The sequence below is a fragment of the Silene latifolia genome, chromosome 11 (assembly GCF_048544455.1).
Source record: "Silene latifolia isolate original U9 population chromosome 11, ASM4854445v1, whole genome shotgun sequence".
Lineage (NCBI taxonomy): Eukaryota > Viridiplantae > Streptophyta > Magnoliopsida > Caryophyllales > Caryophyllaceae > Silene > Silene latifolia.
Window position 1 is genome coordinate 90,404,983 of NC_133536.1, and position 21,562 is coordinate 90,426,544.

The 21,562-nt window shown below is 37.9% G+C and overlaps 1 long non-coding RNA gene across 2 annotated transcripts; it reads right to left on the minus strand.

The window, feature by feature from the left end:
• Positions 1 to 16,482: 16,482 nt before the first annotated feature.
• On the minus strand, positions 16,483 to 19,138 carry LOC141614977 (uncharacterized). Of its 2 annotated transcripts, none has more exons than XR_012529516.1 (3): positions 19,055 to 19,138; positions 18,870 to 18,957; positions 16,483 to 16,696 (listed from the first exon to the last, which is right to left on the minus strand). It is a non-coding gene; the product is annotated as an uncharacterized LOC141614977 (long non-coding RNA). The 2 variants fall into 2 exon arrangements; XR_012529515.1 differs by having other exon boundaries at positions 19,049 to 19,138.
• Between the last annotated feature and the right edge of the window lie 2,424 nt (positions 19,139 to 21,562).

Below are 21,562 nucleotides of genomic sequence, written 5' to 3' on the forward strand. Positions count from 1 at the left end.
GATCGACCGACCAGGTTCCTCGGGAGGAGTGGGCTTTCCACTTTCTCCTTATTTAACTCGTGATCCGACTCGTTTTGCTAAATGTATATGACGGGTTTTTATTATAAATCGTCATCCGTTATCGGATATTTAAAATATCGACTAGTAACATGAACCAGTCGACATATTAATACTTGTCCGACAATGACAATATTGTATAATTAATTAATTCAATATACATTAATTAAATATAACCGTTTATATTCAATTTCCGAATTAACCGCTTAATTCACCTTAGCCAGTATTATTTAATCCGTATTAAATAATTATCTCAACATCGCGTTTGACTAATTATTAGTCAATAACTCCGACTAACCGCTTAGTCATATTAGGCATCAACATGACTGTATTTTCATACCGTCACATCTCTCAAACGTATCCTATAGGTGTGACTTTTAGGGACCAGTTGATCACCGCCATCTATATGACAATAACGTCAAACTTATCTAGCAAGCCAACCGTTATTGATAAACGTGGACCAACTGATAATAATACAAAAGTATACCCTTTAATCCTTTTAGAGATTTATATGTCATTGCACTAACTATGGAGCACACCAACCCCAACAAGCTCCCACTTGTCCGTACAAGTGTACGTGCAATAACGTTATCCGCACTAACTGGAGGACACCGGCTCCAACAAACTCCCACTTGTCCGTACAAGTGTATGTACGATAACCGATTCTCATATCCATTTAAAATTTCTCCCACTCAATGTAAAAAAATTTGCAGATCCGTATCCGCAAAGGTCGTATTTTACAATCGATCTGTATCAAGAGTGGTTTCCCCGACTAGAGAGTAACTTAATTGATAAAACGAATCCGTATTCGAGCATGGCCATGCATTTGATTCTGACTCATCGAGTGGCCCCGAGAAATATCGAGTACACGATAAAGGCTGAATATTTCCTTCAACTCGACTCCGCCGATCTAAGCACACGCATGAAATGACCGAGAAAAAATCTACTTGGCCCCCTGTTACGGATGACCGTGAGAAAGAAACCAAAGTCACCCAAAATCTGCCTTAATCTCAAGAGACAGTCGATAGTCAAAAGAATCGACTCTTAGGATCACCATGGAGGTCCTATCCACGACCGGCACCGAATGTTATAAAACATTTAGGACTCCACGTCGATGTCACAATTGTGTCCTACGAGATATCCGTATAACTCGCTCTCGTGATTGGTCAGTCAACCGTTTGACTTATGGTTCGTTGAACCCACCATCAACCAACGTCACAAAATAATTGCGAGTTATCACTCACGTGGGCAATTAAGGACCATAATATAATGTTTGTTGATTCACTTTGTGGTGTTCAAAATTGTCGTACAACTCCACATTAAAAACAAAATATATAAATATCAAAACGATGATGTCGTATAGAGTACACGAGAAAAAGAATCTAATCCATAAAAGAGTACTACAACTCAGGAACACATTTAATTCCCATGGAAATAACATGCCCTTCATGCTTATCTTGTCGTAATGGTTTAGTGAGAGGATCTTCTATATAATCATCTGCAGCAATCTTTTCTATCACTACCTCCTTTTGCTCCACGTAATCTCGGATTAGATGAGCTTTCCGTTGTACATGTCTAGACTTGTTGCTAGACTTAGGCTCCTTAGCCTGGAAGATGGCACCTCTATTGTCGCAATAGATGGTGATCGGGTCATTCGAACTAGGCACTACTGATAGTCCTTGTAAGAATTGACGCATCCATATCGCTTCCTTTGCGCCTTCAGACGCGACATAGTACTCGGACTCGTCGTAGAATCTCTTTGTAACACTTTGTTTGGAACTCTTCCGGTGATCAGCGGCGCCATTAAGAGTAAAAACAAATCCAGATCGAGATTTTGAGTCATCTCGATCCGTTTGGAAGCTAGCATCTGCAGAAGGTTGCGCATAGCTTTTGATCGCCTCCATAAGTCAATGCCCAATCTTTAGTCCTCCGTAGGTACTTAAGAATGTTCTTGTGACCATCCAATGTGATTCACCTGGATCTTTGTTGGAATCGACTTGTCATACTCAATGCATATGCCACGTCCGGACGTGTGCATATCATGACATACATGATTGATCCTATAGCCGAAGCATAAGGAATCCGGGTCATGCGCTCTATCTCTTCCGGTGTCTTTGGTGCCTGAGACTTGCTCAAATGCACCCCCGGAGCCATAGGAAGAAACCCCTTTTGGAGTTAGTCATCTTTGAATCTCTCTAGAATCTTGTCTATATAAGACTCTGATCGAGAGATAACATCCGACGTGATCTATCTCGATAGATACGGATGCCCAAAATTCTTTGTGCCTCACCCAGATCTTTCATCTGGAAATGGTTCTTCAACCATACTTTTACCGAAGTTAAGAGAGGTATGTCATTCCCAATCAGGAGTATGTCATCAACATACAATATTAGGAAGACAATCTTGCTCCCACTCGACTTGATATATAGACATGGTTCCTCGACCGATCGAGTAAATCCATTTTCTTTTATCACTTGGTCGAAACGATGATTCCAACTCCGAGAAGCTTGCTTAAGTCCATAAATGGAACGCTTAAGCTTGCACACTTTCTTAGGATGTTCAGGATCGATGAAACCTTCGGGTTGTACCATGTACAACTCTTCCTCCAAATAACCGTTTAAGAAGGCGGTTTTCACATCCATCTGCCAAATTTCATAGTCATGAAAAGCGGCAATCGCTAAGATAATCCGAATGGAATGCAGCATGACTACGGGTGCAAAACTTTCATCGTAGTGCAAACCTGGTGATACGTGCATTTTATATAGTCTTTTTAGCCTATTTTACGCACGTATTTCTGTGCTTTTATCGTGGTTTTATGCTACGAAATGCCTCGAATATGCTACTTTGGTGTATTTTGTCTTATTTGTAGGAATGAAACCGAAAGTAGCAAAATCAAGTCATTTACCGTCCATTTAGCATGCATTTGGAGGAAGAGATGATTTGGAGCGGAAATATTGCTGTCTTGGGATGCGTGAAGGTGTTTCGGGAGCTAAAAGGACAAGTCAAAGTCAACTAACGAGTATGATGAGCTGCTGAAGTCAAGAACCACTTGATCGAGTGATTTATTAGTCGATCGAGTGGTCTAGGAGTCAATAATCAGTCGATCGAGCACATTTCTTACTCGATCGACCATTTCCTTTATAGCCTTACTCGATCGAGCACTATTCTAGGTCGATCGAGCTGTTTCTGAGTCAAGTTCACTCGATCGAGTGATTTAAGTGGTCGATCGAGTGGACTTTGCTACGGGTTGGGCTTTTAAGCTTTAATTCGTTAATTAGGTTTAATCCTACTCCTATTTTCTTATAAATAGGAGTTAGGGATGTCATTTGGAATCATCCAGAATCCAAGGATCACGTTGCTCTTCTCTTTTCTCTATACACTGTTACTTTTCTTCCTGTTCATTTCCGGATCGCTTAATTTCAGTAATTCTTCTTCCCTTATTCACTTTTAATGTTTATTTCTTCTTTTATTATTGTTCTTGTTTATTTTATCATGAGTAGCTAATTCCCCCTAGTATGTTAGGATTAGGGAAGCCGTGGTAGCAATGCTTTAACTGTATTAAATAGATTAGCCTTGCGATAGGAATTGTATTAGGCAATTTAACTGTTATCCGGTCGAATGAATGCATGCAGGAGACCATAAATTTAGTTAACCCCGACCTAGATCGAAAGATTGGAAGGGAAGGCTTGCTTAATTACAATAGGGTATTGCAGTGAGGGCGAAAGTTAAGCTGTTTACACTCTAGGGCGGTTTAAGGACCGAAAGGTGACGACCATAGCTCTTCTTATCAATAGTCTAATCGCCTTAGTATTGCTGATAGTATGAGATCTGATAGCTGCCACGGTGGACCGACTCCTAGCATACTCCCTTCTCTCTTGCTGTTAAATTCTCTTATTCATTTCTCTTCTTTAGCTTTTTTTTTAGTTTAGTCAACACAATCAATCAAAACCCCCATTAGTGACATTTAGACAGATAAATAGACAAATAGATAGTACACCGCCTCCCTGTGGAGATCGACCCTACTTACCGCTGACTTCTGTTAGTTGTACTTAGGTATTTTATTTTTGGTACGAAACGACCGTATCAAATTTTGGCGCCGTTGCCGGGGAGGCAATCTATTTATTTATTTGTTTAGTTTTACCTGTTTTTAGCCTCAGGGGATTTTTCCCTTGAGGCCGTTTTAATCTTTTTCTTTGAGTGCTGTTTTGATAGGCCTTACAGGTACTACCTAGACAGTTCTAGGTGAAAGACAGTCAAAGGGAAGGCTTGAGTACCTTTGACCCATCACCTATGTCCCATTATATGGAACAGCCGGTGATCTACTACGGGAGATGTGGTTCTGCTGAGCACAATGCAGCTGTAGTTGTGCCGCCACATCCACCCTATCAATGGCCGCCGCAACAAGATCCTCCTGATATACAAGAAGAAGAGATTGCGGAGCTGAAATCCTTATTGCAGACACTTGCATCTCAATTGCAAGATCGTGACCGAGAGAGGCAATATCATGATAGACGCACTTCTTCGCGACTTGAAAAGCTCGAAACTGACATTGCTCAGTTAGCAGCCGAGATACAAGAAGAAGAGGTTGCAGAACTGAGGTCTTTAATGAAGATACTTGCATCTCAAGTGCAGAATTATGATCGAGTGAGGCAAGAGAGTGATAGACGTGCGGATGCTCAAATCCTTGAGCTCGAGTCTGTAGTTGCTCAGTTAGCAGCTGAGATGCAAGAAGAAGAGGTATACCCTGTTGAGAGCGGTTTCTCCTCTGGGAAAACCGTGTTGCCCAATGTTGAGGATGACTTCTGTGACTCGGACGACGAGTTCCTTTCATATTTCACTGCCCCACGTGAAGATTTCAGCTCTATGCAGGAAGAATCACTCGATCGAGTGACTTATAATGGTCGATCGAGTGAATTTCCAGAAGACAGTCCTCGATCGAGTAATATCCCTTCTCGATCGAGTGACATGCAGGAGGATAGTTCTCGATCGAGTGATGTTGTTACTCGATCGAGTGAGATGCGGGAGGAAGTTGGTCGATCGAGTGATTATTCTGCTCGATCGACTGAAATGGCCATTGGGAGCTTTGGTTCGTCATTTTGGTTTGATTTGGATGACGAGTCTGACGATGATGAAGGTTATGGTAAACCTCCCCTATTCACAGCCGAGTCGGATACACTTGAAGCTGCGATCTACGGGATGGATTCCACTGAGGAGGTTGATGAAGAAGCAGTTGAGACGGTAATTGCTCCTAGCACGGAAGAGGTAATAAGCTCTTTTACCTATGATTCCGCCATTGTGAGCGACCGATCTGAGGTAGTAAACGATAATTTTATTATTGTTTGTTCTAATAGTATTTTGCCTCGTTTGACTCGTGCTGTTTCTTTTAAAGTTATACCTCCTCTCATATGGTCGATTAATTTAAAGAATTTTCACTGTCCTTATCATCTCAAAACTGTTAATCTGAATCAGACCCCCATATATTGACAATTGCTCCCGCGCTCCTTTATTTTGTGGATAAATTTAGGAGCTCACATAGGAAATTTGTTAGACTTAAATGCTTACATAATTTCATTTCCTATTTCTGTATTCCACTTTGGTGCTACTTATCTTTGTTGTGTAGCACATGCGCAGCCTATTTGACAAAGTTCTTTGCGTGCTTTGAGCTGTTTTGATCGTAGCTAATTATAGAGGCTCAAAGAAAAGAAGGTCGAGCTGGGACCTGACTGAAGCTAGCGCTACCCGGGAGGCAACCCGGCGATTTTATTTTGCATTTTTATTTTATCTCAGTTGTAATAAATGGTTCTTATACCATAAAACTATCTCAGTATGCTTGTCTTGTTAGTTTGCGGGCTGTTTTTCATTGCGTTTTGCAGGTACTAGCTGAGAATCACTCGATCGAGTAGTCAAACTACTCGATCGAGCACTTTTGCCGGCAATTCCCTTCGATCGAGCAGACCTTCCTCTCGATCGACCACCTGAAAAAAAAAAGAGAAACCACTCGATCGACTGCTATTTTACTCGATCGAGCAGTTTTTGGACGCCCCTTCACGCTTTTGACTTGGATTAGCTTCTTGTGACGATGTTTCGGAGCTATTAGTGACCTCCCATGTTGCTGGCTGGTTTGGGGAGGCCCCTTATTCGCGCAATCTTGTGAGTTTTCCGCATTTACTCTCTTTCTCTTTTAGTTTGCAATTCCTTTCCATGTTTTGGTACAATGAGGGCATTGTACGGTTTGGTTTGGGGAGGTTATACATCCATATCTGTGTCTGCATTTTGTTTTTTATTGCATTTCAGTTATCACATTTAATTTATGTTTGCATTTTTATTTATTTCATAAAAATTCAAAAATCCAATAAAAATCAAAAAAATTGTTAAAAATTCAAAAAATTTCATGTTTATTTTAGCATATAGGTTGAGTCGGAACGGTAGATTTCAATGATGAAATTGCACTATATCTGTCTTTTTGCTTAAGCCTTGCATTGAACTATTATCTTATTAGCTTTGTCTTATTGCATATCTACGAGTTAATGTTAAATTTAGCTGAATGAATAGACTTGACCTGAAATTTTGGCAACCTACTTATAAATTCTAAGGAATTAGAGCCTTATAAACTGGTGTCATTTATGACCAGTTTCATGTAGGATTGTGAGTAGTTACTCCTTGCATAACATGTATCATTAATTTGCACGTATATGAAATTCAATTGCTTTTTGCTGTCATACATTCGGGTTAGTGGTTGGTGTCACATGCAGGGAGGTGCTTACAAAATTCCCCTTCTTTCATTTTTACCCATAAACTCCACATTAGCCAAATTTGCCTGTTGACCCTTAGCTACATCCAAATTTAGCCTGCCTTGTCAAGCTAGTTTAGATTGTTTTGCGGTATATTGTCTATTGTATCAAGTTTGGCGCATATTCTGTTGATTCGGAGTTGGTATTTTATGAAGAAAAGGAGGATGATGAAAAAAATGACGTGAAAAAAAAAAAAGAAAATGAAAAAATGAAAAAAAAAAAAAAGAAAAGAAAAGAAGGAAACCGAAAAAAAAAAAATAGGAAGAAAGAAAAAAAAAATGTTGGTTGTTGAGTCGGTTTCTGCTCCTATGTTCTATCTTATATCATTTGAGGAGTATTTCCAGTTTGGTTTGGTGAGATTTTGTGCCAATTGAAGGGCATGTGCTTAATTCATAATTGCTTAAGAAATGGATATGTCTCATATGGTTTTGTTTAGGTACTAGCTTGATCACCTATACCTCCACATTCCCATAAATGTTTTGCCTTTTCTTACCCATTGCCTCACTTTACCATATTTTTGTAAGCCCTCGGCTGTGACAGGACCTTGATTGGTTGGAATGTATGTTCGGTAGCTAGAATTGTCTGTCATTTTAGTTGCATGCATGTTTATGTGGGTCGTAGTCTAGGTGAGCGACTATTTTTCTTCTTCTCTCTTACATATATATGCTTACCCTTTGCTTCATGAGAGAAGAGTGACCCGTGAGAGTCCATTATTAAAGGTCTTGCAAGGTCGACGGTTCAGCTTTATTTATAAACATCCTATAACTCGTTTGCATTTGACTGTTCTGCTATAAGTGTTAGTTTGCCTGCATTAAATTGGCTTAAGTGGGCATTTGTAGCTAGCTCTGAGTTATCTTTTTCCGTTCCTTTAGTTGCATTTTAGTTTACTCGAGGACGAGTAAAGGTTTGGTTTGGGGAGATTTGATACGTGCATTTTATATAGTCTTTTTAGCCTATTTTACGCACGTATTTCTGTGCTTTTATCGTGGTTTTATGCTACGAAATGCCTCGAATATGCTATTTTGGTGTATTTTGTCTTATTTGTAGGAATGAAACCGAAAGTAGCAAAATCAAGTCATTTACCGTCCATTTAGCATGCATTTGGAGGAAGAGATGATTTGGAGCGGAAATATTGCTGTCTTGGGATGCGTGAAGGTGTTTCGGAAGCTAAAAGGACAAGTCAAAGTCAACTAACGAGTATGATGAGCTGCTGAAGTCAAGAACCACTTGATCGAGTGATTTATTAGTCGATCGAGTGGTCTAGGAGTCAATAATCAGTCGATCGAGCACATTTCTTACTCGATCGACCATTTCCTTTATAGCCTTACTCGATCGAGCACTATTCTAGGTCGATCGAGTCATTTGAAGTCAAGTTCACTCGATCGAGTGATTTAAGTGGTCGATCGAGTGGACTTTGCTACGGGTTGGGCTTTTAAGCTTTAATTCGTTAATTAGGTTTAATCCTACTCCTATTTTCTTATAAATAGGAGTTAGGGATGTCATTTGGAATCATCCAGAATCCAAGGATCACGTTGCTCTTCTCTTTTCTCTATACACTGTTACTTTTCTTCCTGTTCATTTCCGGATCGCTTAATTTCAGTAATTCTTCTTCCCTTATTCACTTTTAATGTTTATTTCTTCTTTTATTATTGTTCTTGTTTATTTTATCATGAGTAGCTAATTCCCCCTAGTATGTTAGGATTAGGGAAGCCGTGGTAGCAATGCTTTAACTGTATTAAATAGATTAGCCTTGCGATAGGAATTGTATTAGGCAATTTAACTGTTATCCGGTCGAATGAATGCATGCAGGAGACCATAAATTTAGTTAACCCCGACCTAGATCGAAAGATTGGAAGGGAAGGCTTGCTTAATTACAATAGGGTATTGCAGTGAGGGCGAAAGTTAAGCTGTTTACACTCTAGGGCGGTTTAAGGACCGAAAGGTGACGACCATAGCTCTTCTTATCAATAGTCTAATCGCCTTAGTATTGCTGATAGTATGAGATCTGATAGCTGCCACGGTGGACCGACTCCTAGCATACTCCCTTCTCTCTTGCTGTTAAATTCTCTTATTCATTTCTCTTCTTTAGCTTTTTTTTAGTTTAGTCAACACAATCAATCAAAACCCCCATTAGTGACATTTAGACAGATAAATAGACAAATAGATAGTACACCGCCTCCCTGTGGAGATCGACCCTACTTACCGCTGACTTCCTGTTAGTTGTACTTAGGTATTTTATTTTTGGTACAAAACGACCGTATCACCTGGCACTTGGGTGAAACCTTTAGCGACTAGTCGTGCTTTATAGATATCTTGTTAACCTTCCACATAATGCTTTATCTTGTAAAGCCATTTGCATTGAAGGGGACGAACCTTAGCAGGCAAGTCAACAAGATCCCATACGTTGTTCTCATACATAGAGTCCATCTCGGATTGCATGGCCTCAAGCCATAGCTTTGAGTCGGAACTAGTCATGGCACCTTTATAGGTTGCGGGTTCACTACTCGTTAAGAGCAGAATGTCATCTATGTCATGTTTCTCGACAATACCAATGTATCTGTCCGGAGGAATAGAGACTCTACCCAACCTCCTAGGTTCCTCAGGAATACTAACGCAGTAGGGATTGAAGGAACTGGTTCCTCCAATGGTTGCTCGGCATTTGGTTCCGGAATCTCGACGATTCGAAGGTTCTATTACTCCTCGCGTTCTCGAGAAACTCCTTCTCTAAGAATGTCGCACTAGCCGCAACAAATACACGTTGTTCGGTTGGCGAATAGAAGTAATGACCAAATGTTCCTTTAGGATAACCTATAAAGTACGTCTTGACCGATCGTGGGCCGAGCTTATCCTCGTGTCTCCACTTGACATAAGCCTCGCAGCCCCAAACCCGTATAAAGGACAAATTGGGGACCGTTCCCTTCCATAGTTCATATGGAGTCTTGTCAACATCTTTAGACGGACTTCGGTTAAGTATTAGAGTAGCGATGTAAGAGCATAACACCACAATGAATCGGCAATACGGTGTGACTCATCATGGATCGAACCATATCGAGTAGTGTTCGATTTCTCCGTTCGGACACACCATTCAACCGAGGTGTTCGGTGGAGTTAATCGTAAGACAATCCCACAGTCCTTAAGGTGTTGATCAAACTCGTGTGAAAGATACTCGCCACCACGGTCTGATCGTAGTGTTTTAATCTTTCTACCCAGTTGGTTCTGTACCCGATTCTGGTATTCTTTGAATTTCTCAAAGGACTCACTTTTATGCTTCATTAAGTAGACATAGCCATATCTACTTAAATCGTCCGTGAAAGTGATGAAATACCTATAGCCTTCTCGTGCGGTGATTGACATAGGTCCACACACATCCGTATGTATGAGTCCTAATAGGGTCAGCCGCGCATTCCAACACCTTTGAAGGAAATTCGAGTCATCTTACCAATGAGACATGATTCACACGTGCCAAATGATTCAAAATCAAAGGCCGAGATAGCTCCATTCTGTATGAGCTGTTTAACGCGTTTCTGATTAATGTGTCCCATACGGCAGTGCCATAGATAAGTTTGATCTTTGTCACCAACCTTTAACTTTTTATTCATTACGTGCAATATTTCAGTGGTCTGATCTAAAACATAAATTCCATTCATGGAGACTGCCTTGCCATAAATCATATCGTGTAACGAGAAAATGCAGCTATTATTCTCTATTACAAATGAAAAACCAAGTTTGTCAAGTGCGTAAACCGAAATAATGTTTTTAGATAGACTGGGTACATAATAGCGATTATATAAAAATAACTCAAATCCGGGAAGTGAATCACATATGTTCCCCTCGAGACGGCGCCCACTCGTGCTCCATTCCCGACACGCAGTCCACCTCACCCTTTACGAGGGGTTCGATGTTTGAAGCCCCCGCACATGATTGCACGAGATGAGAACCACAACCGATTATCTAGTACCCAAGTTCCGTAACTTGCGTGGTTAATCTCAATCATATGAATAAAAGAAGAAGAAGTAGACATACCAACAGGAGTAACGCGACCTACTTTGATGTCCTCACGGTATACAGGACATGTACGCCTCCAATGCCCAGTCTTGTGGCAATGATGGCATTCCATGTTACCGTCCTTGCTCTTTGTCGCGCCTAGTGAGGTGCTCGACTCACCAGTCCACTCTTTCCGATCCCGACTTCTTAAACTTCGACTTACGATCGCTAGGTCCGCCTGAGCTTTGCCCTTACCCTTGCCCTTGTTTGACACAACGAGAACATCCTGTTTCAGGGTCCCACTAAACTTCATGTCCTTCTCGGTCTGTACGAGAAGGGAGTGTAGTGCATGGGGACTTTTCTTCAAATCATTCATATAGTAATTGGCTCTAGAGAGCGCAAAACCATCGTGGAGTGAATGAAGCATGCGGTCAATGTCACGATGTTCTCGTGATCTTACAATCAAGTGCCTCCAGTTTCTCGACATTCTCAATCATGCCGAGAATGTGTGGGCTAACCGGTTGGCCCTTCTGGAGTTTCGCCTCAAAGAAGCGACAGGTATGCTCATAGGTCACGATTCTCGGTGCTTTCGAGAATTCCTTAGTGAGCGTGGTGAAAATATTGTTTGCACCTTGGGCTATGAAGCGTTTCTGCAAATTGGATTCCATTGCAAAAATGAGTACGTTCTTTATCGCACCCGCTTCCATGACGAAATCGCTATACGTGGCGATCTCGTTAGCTCGGCCCGTGGGGCCTGGGTTTGGCGGGATGGGCTCTATCGATATTTAAGCTTCCCGTTAGCAATGGCAAGCATTCCGTAATGCCGCCTCCCGTCCGCGAAGTTTGATCCATCATTCTTGATCGAGTAGACGATTCATCCGATTCATGAAGATCGAAGCCAGGACTCACGTCCAATGTGGCACTTGGCATTGGGTCGTCGTCTGTACGGCCAGACCATTTTGTTATTAGCAGTTTAAATGATCGTGATCTACACTGAAAAAGAAAGGAAAAACAAAACGAAATAAGCAACTCATCGAGGTGATTTAAGTCTATTTAAAATTCATTTTAACGTGTAGACTCATTGCACTTGTATAATCGATCTACCTCAAGAATTATACAAGTGATCCCAAGACTTAATTTCCGTAAATTGATAAGCCAACTGTTTGGCTAGTTCTACAGTTAGAACTCTTGGTCGATAGATTTCCGTAAATCCTATCTTTAGTCCACCATAATCACAGGATCGTACGAGTGACCATAGTGTTGAGATAAAATAGGTCAATCAGTTCCAACTTACCCGACGTAGAAGGGGTCATATTATGCCTACCGACGAAGAAGGGATTCATTGGAGTTTGACCTATAAAGACTATTCTCAATTTTTGGTTATACGAGGAAGATCCCATCAACTTAGTTTTAATTCATTTTTAAGTGAACGAAAATGTAGCATTACGTGAATGAATTAACTTAGGTGATGGCTTATTAAGACCGTGTGACATTCGTATGTCATAGAAAACTAACGCGTAACCTCTATATGAGTCAAATTTCATGCAAATATTAGGTGGTTTGGTTTTAGGCGGAATATGATGCAAACTATCGTTACGATGAAAAACATAAAAAAAAATGCAAAACGTAAATAAAAGTCCTAGTGTGGCCTATCCTAGCAGAATTAACATAATACAACTTTGGAATCCACCGTTGGACCCGAGAAGCTTGTCTTGATGTTTCATCTTTGTTCATTCAGCGGGAGTGAGCTTCCGATCTCCATCTTTGGTCTCGTCAAAATTACAATTCAAAAATTACAAAATATAAACCTATTTACATTCTAAATTAACACTGTAATTACAAGGAAAAAACCAAAACGGAGATGCGAGATCTCAAAATACAACCAAGACCGTGTTCCATCATTACGGTAACACGTTCTACTAAGGCCACACTAAGTTACAACGTTTGTAAAATTAAATACGTAATAAAAAAACATTCATGGCATTCAAAAGTAACGATAAATAAAAATGCATCAACTAAAACAAAATTTATTCGTGACATAATTCCGTAATTATGTTAAATTTATCCAAACCACCTTTTAACGATTAAAATCATGTGACAAAACCGCTTTTATAAACTTAATTTTAAACCATTACAATCCGTTACTTTAAACCGCTTTAAAATAACTAAATGGTACGTGTGTGAACCGTTTCACAATCAAGCGAGTGTACAAAATCCGTATAATGTACATTTTATGGCCAAAAGGAAAAATAAAACGTGGAAAAATAATTTTTCAGCGCTGCCAAAACACTTTACCTCTCGATCGAAAAATAAAACCCTCGTGAAATCGATTTGATAAAACAAAACCAATTGCAATTTTGACCTAATTCGTATTAAATTAAATCTACAATTGACAAAACCTTAACATATGGCTATAAAGACCGTTTATAAAACAATATGCAAAAACAAATCGAAAACAAAACCAATCGATCGAGACACTACAGTCCTCGATCGACTGATCAGTTCGGCCGACTGTTTACAACAGCACAGAAGATCAGACCTCGATCGATGATCGGTTCGCCGACTGTTTACAAACAAAGACAGAAAATCAGACGTGAACAACATATCACGGCTTTCAAGGCAAAATTATCGATTCAAATCGTTTTATGAAAATCACGATGAAAATTTACGTGGCCTCGCTCTGACAACACTTGTAGGGTAATATCCGTATAAAACCCCTTAAAACTAAGGACTATAACGTAATTTATCATGTGATTAATGGTCATAAACGAAAAACAAGAGAAACGATAAAAGAATAAGATTCAACCTCGGGTCCTGTGTAAAATCGGCCTAAGAACAGAAATCAACGCAGATTTCCTCCTAATCGTTGCACCCAAGATCGTCTGAGACTATGCCCCTTGTGCTAGAAATTGCTCTCCGATTGCCTTGCAATATTGAGAGAGCTTTTGTGAGTTTTCTGATGTGAGATCTAGAATTTCATAGAAAAAGGCTCCAAAACTCTAATTTTTCTTCAAATGAGAATGATTAGGTAAAAAGGAGAGAAGGACTCTCCTTTTGTTCTATTCGGTCGACCGACCGGTTCCTCAGGGAGGGAGTGGGCTTTCCACTTTCTCCTTATTTAACTCGTGGTCCGACTCGTTTTGCTAAATGTATATGACGGGTTTTTATTATAAATCGTCATCCGTTATCGGATATTTAAAATATCGACTAGTAACATGAACCAGTCGACATATTAATACTTGTCCGACAATGACAATATTGTATAATTAATTAATTCAATATACATTAATTAAATATAACCGTTTATATTCAATTTCCGAATTAACCGCTTAATTCACCTTAGCCAGTATTATTTAATCGGTATTAAATAATTATCTCAACATCGCGTTTGACTAATTATTAGTCAATAACTCCGACTAACCGCTTAGTCATATTAGGCATCAACATGACTGTATTTTCATACCGTCACATCTCTCAAACGTATCCTATAGGTGTGACTTTTAGGGACCAGTTGATCACCGCCATTTGTATGACAATAACGTCAAACTTATCTAGCAAGCCAACCGTTATTGATAAACGTGGACCAACTGATAATAATACAAAAGTATACCCTTTAATCCTTTTAGAGATTTATATGTCATTGCACTAACTGTGGAGGACACCAACCCCAACAAGGTGAAATGGTTTAAAAACTCGAGAGTGAGGTTATGGTAGCTTATTTACTCTAGGTTGTACAATCCCTCCAATCCAAGAACCGAAAAGATGTCATATAACTCCCTCTCTATTCCTAATGCCTCCAAAGCAAGCACCGATATACACTTTGTTGCGGCCATCCTTCTAGTGGCTAGAACCTCAAAGTTGTTCCGGTGATCTTCGCTCCCAAAGGCTATCACGGGATAGCCCAGAAGGGCAATGGCAGGTGGTGCCTCTTGTTGTGGTTGGCGGGCATTCCTCCCATGGCCGGTTCTAGTGTTCCTCGACATGCTACAAGATGAAATTGTTGGAAATCATATTTTAAATATCACATATTTTAGTTTAAAGTTTTAGTCATAAAAACTTAAGGATCTTATGCATGCAAACTAAATAACAAAAGATGAGAAAATCGTTTTCTCACCATTAAATTTTCGGCCATTTTGGGCACCAACAAGATCTCCTACTTGTTAGTTCTTGAGCTATAATGAATATTAGGATGATCCTCCAAAAATCCCAAAGTAGAGATTCTCCTCTTGATTGCACCCAAGATTATCCCTTATCCCCACTAAATAATATTTGCTAGATATTTATTTAGTAGTTTACCTTAAAATTGATTACTAATACTCATATATTACACTAATAATATTAGTAATTTGATATGAACAATTTGATTGAATCTTCTCATATTTTAGATGAAGATTAAAGAGAGAAGAGAGAATAATGCATAAACTTTTGCATGTGATGTGTAAGAATAAAATAAGAGAACTAATTCTCTCTAAATGAAGGAGGGAACACGGTTTGAAGCCTCACCAAATGCCTAGGATGGCATCTTACTTTATCCTTTTTCTCTTCACAAGGTAATAGGTTGTGTAAGAGATGTAAGAGTAGGTTTGTAAGCAACATGGTGTAGGCATGAATATAATATTCTATCACATAAAATAATTCACCCATAATCCACCATAACTCCCTCTATTTCGGTCCATGTATGTAAAATGGACTACCATTTTATTTTGTCAATTTGTCATTTGTCACACAATATGTCACATGTAGTATGTTACATGTTAATAATTAATTAAATGCATATTTATTACATAAATATTATTTTTATAAATTAATTAAATTACTTCCAACAAATTGACTAGTGATACTTGATCACATAAATAAAATGGGTCATATAATTATATTTCACAACATCTTGTAATTATAATTAACCATTCATTCTTATCTCTATTGTTTCTCAAACAATAAACAATTTTAGTAATAAAGCCAGTTTATTACTAAAATAAATCTTATTTAATCTCATTAAAATAAGAAATCAATATTCTCTCTCTCACAAATGAATTGTTCAATTTCAAGGAATTGATCAACTTGTATCGTCATACAATTAATCAACTTTACAGATAAGGGCATCATCCTTTAGGTGTGACCTTAAGGGATCAACTGACCACCACCGTCCCACGACAGTAACGTCAAACTCTAGCAAGCCAATCGTTACCGATTAATGTTGATCAGTTGACTATAAAATGAATCATCCCTTATGTATTCTTAAAAATGAGATTTAAACATGTGATCATCATGATCGACAATTGTGATCGCATTATTGTCGGGGACACTCCAACAATCTCCCACTTGTCCTCGACAAGTGTGCGTCACCAATTCTCTTGTCCTATTACTATCTCCCACTCAATTCAAGGTGTCTTTCAGGTCGTACTTGCAAGTGATCATATCGAGAGTGGTTTCCTCGATCTGGAGAATAACTGATTGACCGGAATTTATCTACCATAGATACCTTCCGAGCGTGGCCACGCATTTCTAGTTCATTACTCCTCGAGTGGCCCTGAGATATTGTTTTAACCCTGACAAGGGGGTGGACAATTCCTATCGCACTATTCCCTTCGACTAGCCATGTAACAATCCCGGATTTAGTAATACAAATAAGCTAGATAAATATTGCATTTTATATTAATAAAAGTCCATGGTGGCGGAAACACCATGACGATAAATCCGGGTGCTACCGAAATATATAAAGTAATAGTTAACTACGCATACAACTACTCTCGGGAATGAAAAACCCGTCCAAAATAAAACAACAAGGTTCGATTACTAAACATCATAACTATTATTTATTATCTCTCTCTCAAAACCCATCCATGACCAAGAAGCACATCAACCTGAAAAAAAAATATCAACAACCACCGTCAGTGGGGAGTAACTAGGAGTGCTCCCAACCATGACTTAAGAAATTTCAAGAAACAATTATGAGCAAATAATAAGAGACAACATATAATCCATTCAAAATATGAAAACATGTGAACTTCAAGGAAATTTAATATTAAGGTATATAATCACAAATGAGTGAGTAATAATGATACCACATGATTAATTAAAATGTGTAACAACTTACAAGTTTCATGTCACTTACATGATTATACGAAATACTGTAAAAGAAGGTGGTCATAATGAAAAAGAAATAACACCAATTTACCCGAATGACATATGAAATGAGTAATGATAATATACGAGTGGTAAACACATCCAAATCTTGGACCATAAATACATAGAAAAACACGAGACAAGAACGAGCACCGTCTAGGGCCAATAACCTGAAACCCTAAACCTTGGTGTCAATAACCTGACACCAAAATAACCCTACGGCAGGACACATAACCGTGAACCCGTGTCTAAGACTGGTCAGACTCTCGAGGGACATAATGTCTAGTTAAGGCGTAAATGTGCGGACCCTTAACCAGTCAAGGCGTAAAAGTGCGGACCCTTGACCCCCAAACGACATATCCATAGACTCATAAGAGTATCCAAAAAGGACGGTCAACCCATAGCAGGCCAATAACCTGAAACCATGCCAGGGTACTAGGTAGGCCAATAACCTGAAACCTGCCCAGTTTGGTATTGCTCTTCTCAAGTAGACCAATAACCTGAAATCTACTCGATATCTTATACTCTAACTAAACCATATATAAAATGGAAGAAGGTCCAAAAGATAACAAATTTGCACCATGAATAACCTCATGTTAACATGCCAAAATGCTCATAACTGAGCGATAAATAATATCAAATGAAATTCAATAATGGTCGTCAAAGCTAGAGTATAAGTTCAACTTTTCCAATATAAAACAAGAGACACTCATGTCAATATATAATTTACGAAAGGCAATATCACAAAAAGCATATACATGACATTTAGCATTGTAGAAGTGACAATCAATTCTTAACACATACATTATTGTAATCTCACATTATAAACATCTTTATGGAGAATATATTCACAAGACATGATAACATCAAATATATTATTACTTATTTCCTTAATAAACATTTATTAATTCAAATAATTAAACACCTATTAATTCTAAACAATTAAACAAAAGTTATATTCTGTCCATGCAAAATTAATAGACATTTTAAGGACCTATAAATTCAATAAAAACAGTACCTAATAAATTATTTAACCTCATTTCATATATTTAACTTAAAATAGCATTTAATAGACGATTTCATGCAAAAATAAAGAAATAATTAAGCAAATTGTGTCACGACTATTAATAATTTATTTTTCATAAGTATAGGGCAGAATATGCATAAAAATAAATTGTAAATATTTTATTTATATTTATTTATTATTCTAACACAATTAAACCTTATTTATGGACTAATTAGTTATAAAATTCAAAAGTGATTATAAAAATTACAAAATGGACATGAAAAACATTAATACACTAAAACAAGTCATATTATGATAAAACATTCAATTTTAACATTTATTTAAGTATTTTACATATTTACTTGAGATTAATTGCATAAAACACGAATATATATTAAATAAGAGCAATAATAATTATAAAAATAAAATAATCAATTTAAATATTATGTAAATTATAATAGGCCAGAATAAAATTAAGGAAGTAAATTTTTCGAAATTATTTTATGTTTTATATATTTATTAGACGATTATCACATAAAACCGTGATTAAATATCAAATAACAACAAATAAATATATGATAATTATAGAACTAAAATAATCACATGCAAACTCATAAATAATGATAATAAATCAGAATATAATCAAAAATATAATTTTTATAATCATCCATATATTTTACATATTGTTTAGATTGTTAAATCACATAAAAAATACAAATAAATCATAGAAAACATTTAAATAAGTATATATTCATCACAAAATAATGAAAACTACTATTTATTATATAAATCATGAATCTCATATATTTCCATGATTTTAAACATCATATATATTATCAATCTTATTATAACCTCATAAAAGCACTTGAAATTCAAAAATCATAGAAAGGAGAAAACCTAATTACCTTGATAGAGATTAAGATTAGTAAATAAGAAGGATAGTGTTATAAGATCAACCCAAATGATCTCCCTCAACCAATGTCTCTTGATCACCTTCTTGAACAAACATAAGAATGAAAAACAATTAATTAAATACTACTCTAAAAAAAACTAATAAAAGGATGGGAACTAAATAATCACTTACACTTACTAAGGAATAAGATGAAAGAGATGTTAGAATGGAAGAAATAAAATGTAGAGAATTAGGGTAGAAGCTCACGGCAAAAAGGAGAGATTTGTGGGTGCAAATTGTGTTGTGTAAGTTATAGATGAGTAGGAGGCTAAAAAGGAATAGGTTAAGGGAATGATTAAGGCTAAACCTTAGGCTATTACTTTAAGTAAAGTAGTCACATGCCTATGAGGGTAGGCCTTGGGCTCCAAGGAAAAAAAACAAGTTGCCAACTTGCCATGTGCCTAGGTGATGAGGTAAATGATAATTCAAGGTGAAAAGAGGAATAACGAGGGTGGGTCTTGTTCGCGGATTTCTGCGATAGCCTTTCGTATTTCGGGCATAATTTCCTCTACATAACTCTGATTGAGGTGTTTTCGGTGGCGTTGGAAAGTTAAAAGAAATATCTACAACTTTCATTTTATGATCAAGAGCTAAATCTGTCTTTAAAATATCATAAAATTAGCATCAACGACGAAGTAGTTATTCGTCGGCATAAGGAGTGTAAGTTTAGGATGGGTATTTGGATATCATTGTCGAAAAATAATAGATTTTAAAGGATAAAATTTTATTGTGAATCATCCTTATTATTTAAAAATATGAGTTTTATTATTTAGGATGACTTGGAAATTACGGGGTGTTACAAGCCACAACCATCATAACCCAAAATATGCCCATTTGACCCCATTTATGAAGGTCGTAGTAACATAAATCAAAGTTAATCTGAAACTGTGCCACCTTAGGCGAACAGTGTTTAGTCAAAAGAATCGACTCATTAGAATACTATAGTAGCTCTCGCCACGACCAGGCTATATAAAGTTGCTAGAACTCTATAAGCGGTCACTGCCCGACAAGGTGTTCCTAACAGTCTGCCTATGTGATCGACTAGTCATCTCACATGACTGTATGGCACTGAACTTGCCATCAATCGCATCACACTCTAGTCACTTCGAGACGTCACCTCATACAAGTGACTATGGGCGAATACTATGTTAATCCGGGTTCACTTTAACGGGGTTCAATATCGTCATACAACCCGTTTGGACTTAACAAAGTATAATAAAAGAGTTTAAAAGTAAAACTCGAACGACAAATGCGATTATCACATATGAATAGTCAATGCCTGATTATTATTTCATATTCTATAATCTAATTTGATCTTGTATGTAGTTGTTCATCTCAATCCAATTGAAATGACATTACTCATCATGTTAAGCCTATGAATAGGCATTGTAAGTAGGTCTTAGTTGTTGGAAATCATTAATCTCATTACTTTACATATTCATATATAAATAGGAGTTAGGGATGTCATTTGGAATCATCCAGAATCCAAGGATCACGTTGCTCTTCTCTTTTCTCTATACACTGTTACTTTTCTTCCTGTTCATTTCCGGATCGCTTAATTTCAGTAATTCTTCTTCCCTTATTCACTTTTAATGTTTATTTCTTCTTTTATTATTGTTCTTGTTTATTTTATCATGAGTAGCTAATTCCCCCTAGTATGTTAGGATTAGGGAAGCCGTGGTAGCAATGCTTTAACTGTATTAAATAGATTAGCCTTGCGATAGGAATTGTATTAGGCAATTTAACTGTTATCCGGTCGAATGAATGCATGCAGGAGACCATAAATTTAGTTAACCCCGACCTAGATCGAAAGATTGGAAGGGAAGGCTTGCTTAATTACAATAGGGTATTGCAGTGAGGGCGAAAGTTAAGCTGTTTACACTCTAGGGCGGTTTAAGGACCGAAAGGTGACGACCATAGCTCTTCTTATCAATAGTCTAATCGCCTTAGTATTGCTGATAGTATGAGATCTGATAGCTGCCACGGTGGACCGACTCCTAGCATACTCCCTTCTCTCTTGCTGTTAAATTCTCTTATTCATTTCTCTTCTTTAGCTTTTTTTTAGTTTAGTCAACACAATCAATCAAAACCCCCATTAGTGACATTTAGACAGATAAATAGACAAATAGATAGTACACCGCCTCCCTGTGGAGATCGACCCTACTTACCGCTGACTTCTGTTAGTTGTACTTAGGTATTTTATTTTTGGTACAAAACGACCGTATCACCTGGCACTTGGGTGAAACCTTTAGCGACTAGTCGTGCTTTATAGATATCTTGTTAACCTTCCACATAATGCTTTATCTTGTAAAGCCATTTGCATTGAAGGGGACGAACCTTAGCAGGCAAGTCAACAAGATCCCATACGTTGTTCTCATACATAGAGTCCATCTCGGATTGCATGGCCTCAAGCCATAGCTTTGAGTCGGAACTAGTCATGGCACCTTTATAGGTTGCGGGTTCACTACTCGTTAAGAGCAGAATGTCATCTATGTCATGTTTCTCGACAATACCAATGTATCTGTCCGGAGGAATAGAGACTCTACCCAACCTCCTAGGTTCCTCAGGAATACTAACCGCAGCCGGGATTGAAGGAACTGGTTCCTCCAATGGTTGCTCGGCATTTGGTTCTGGAATCTCCGACAG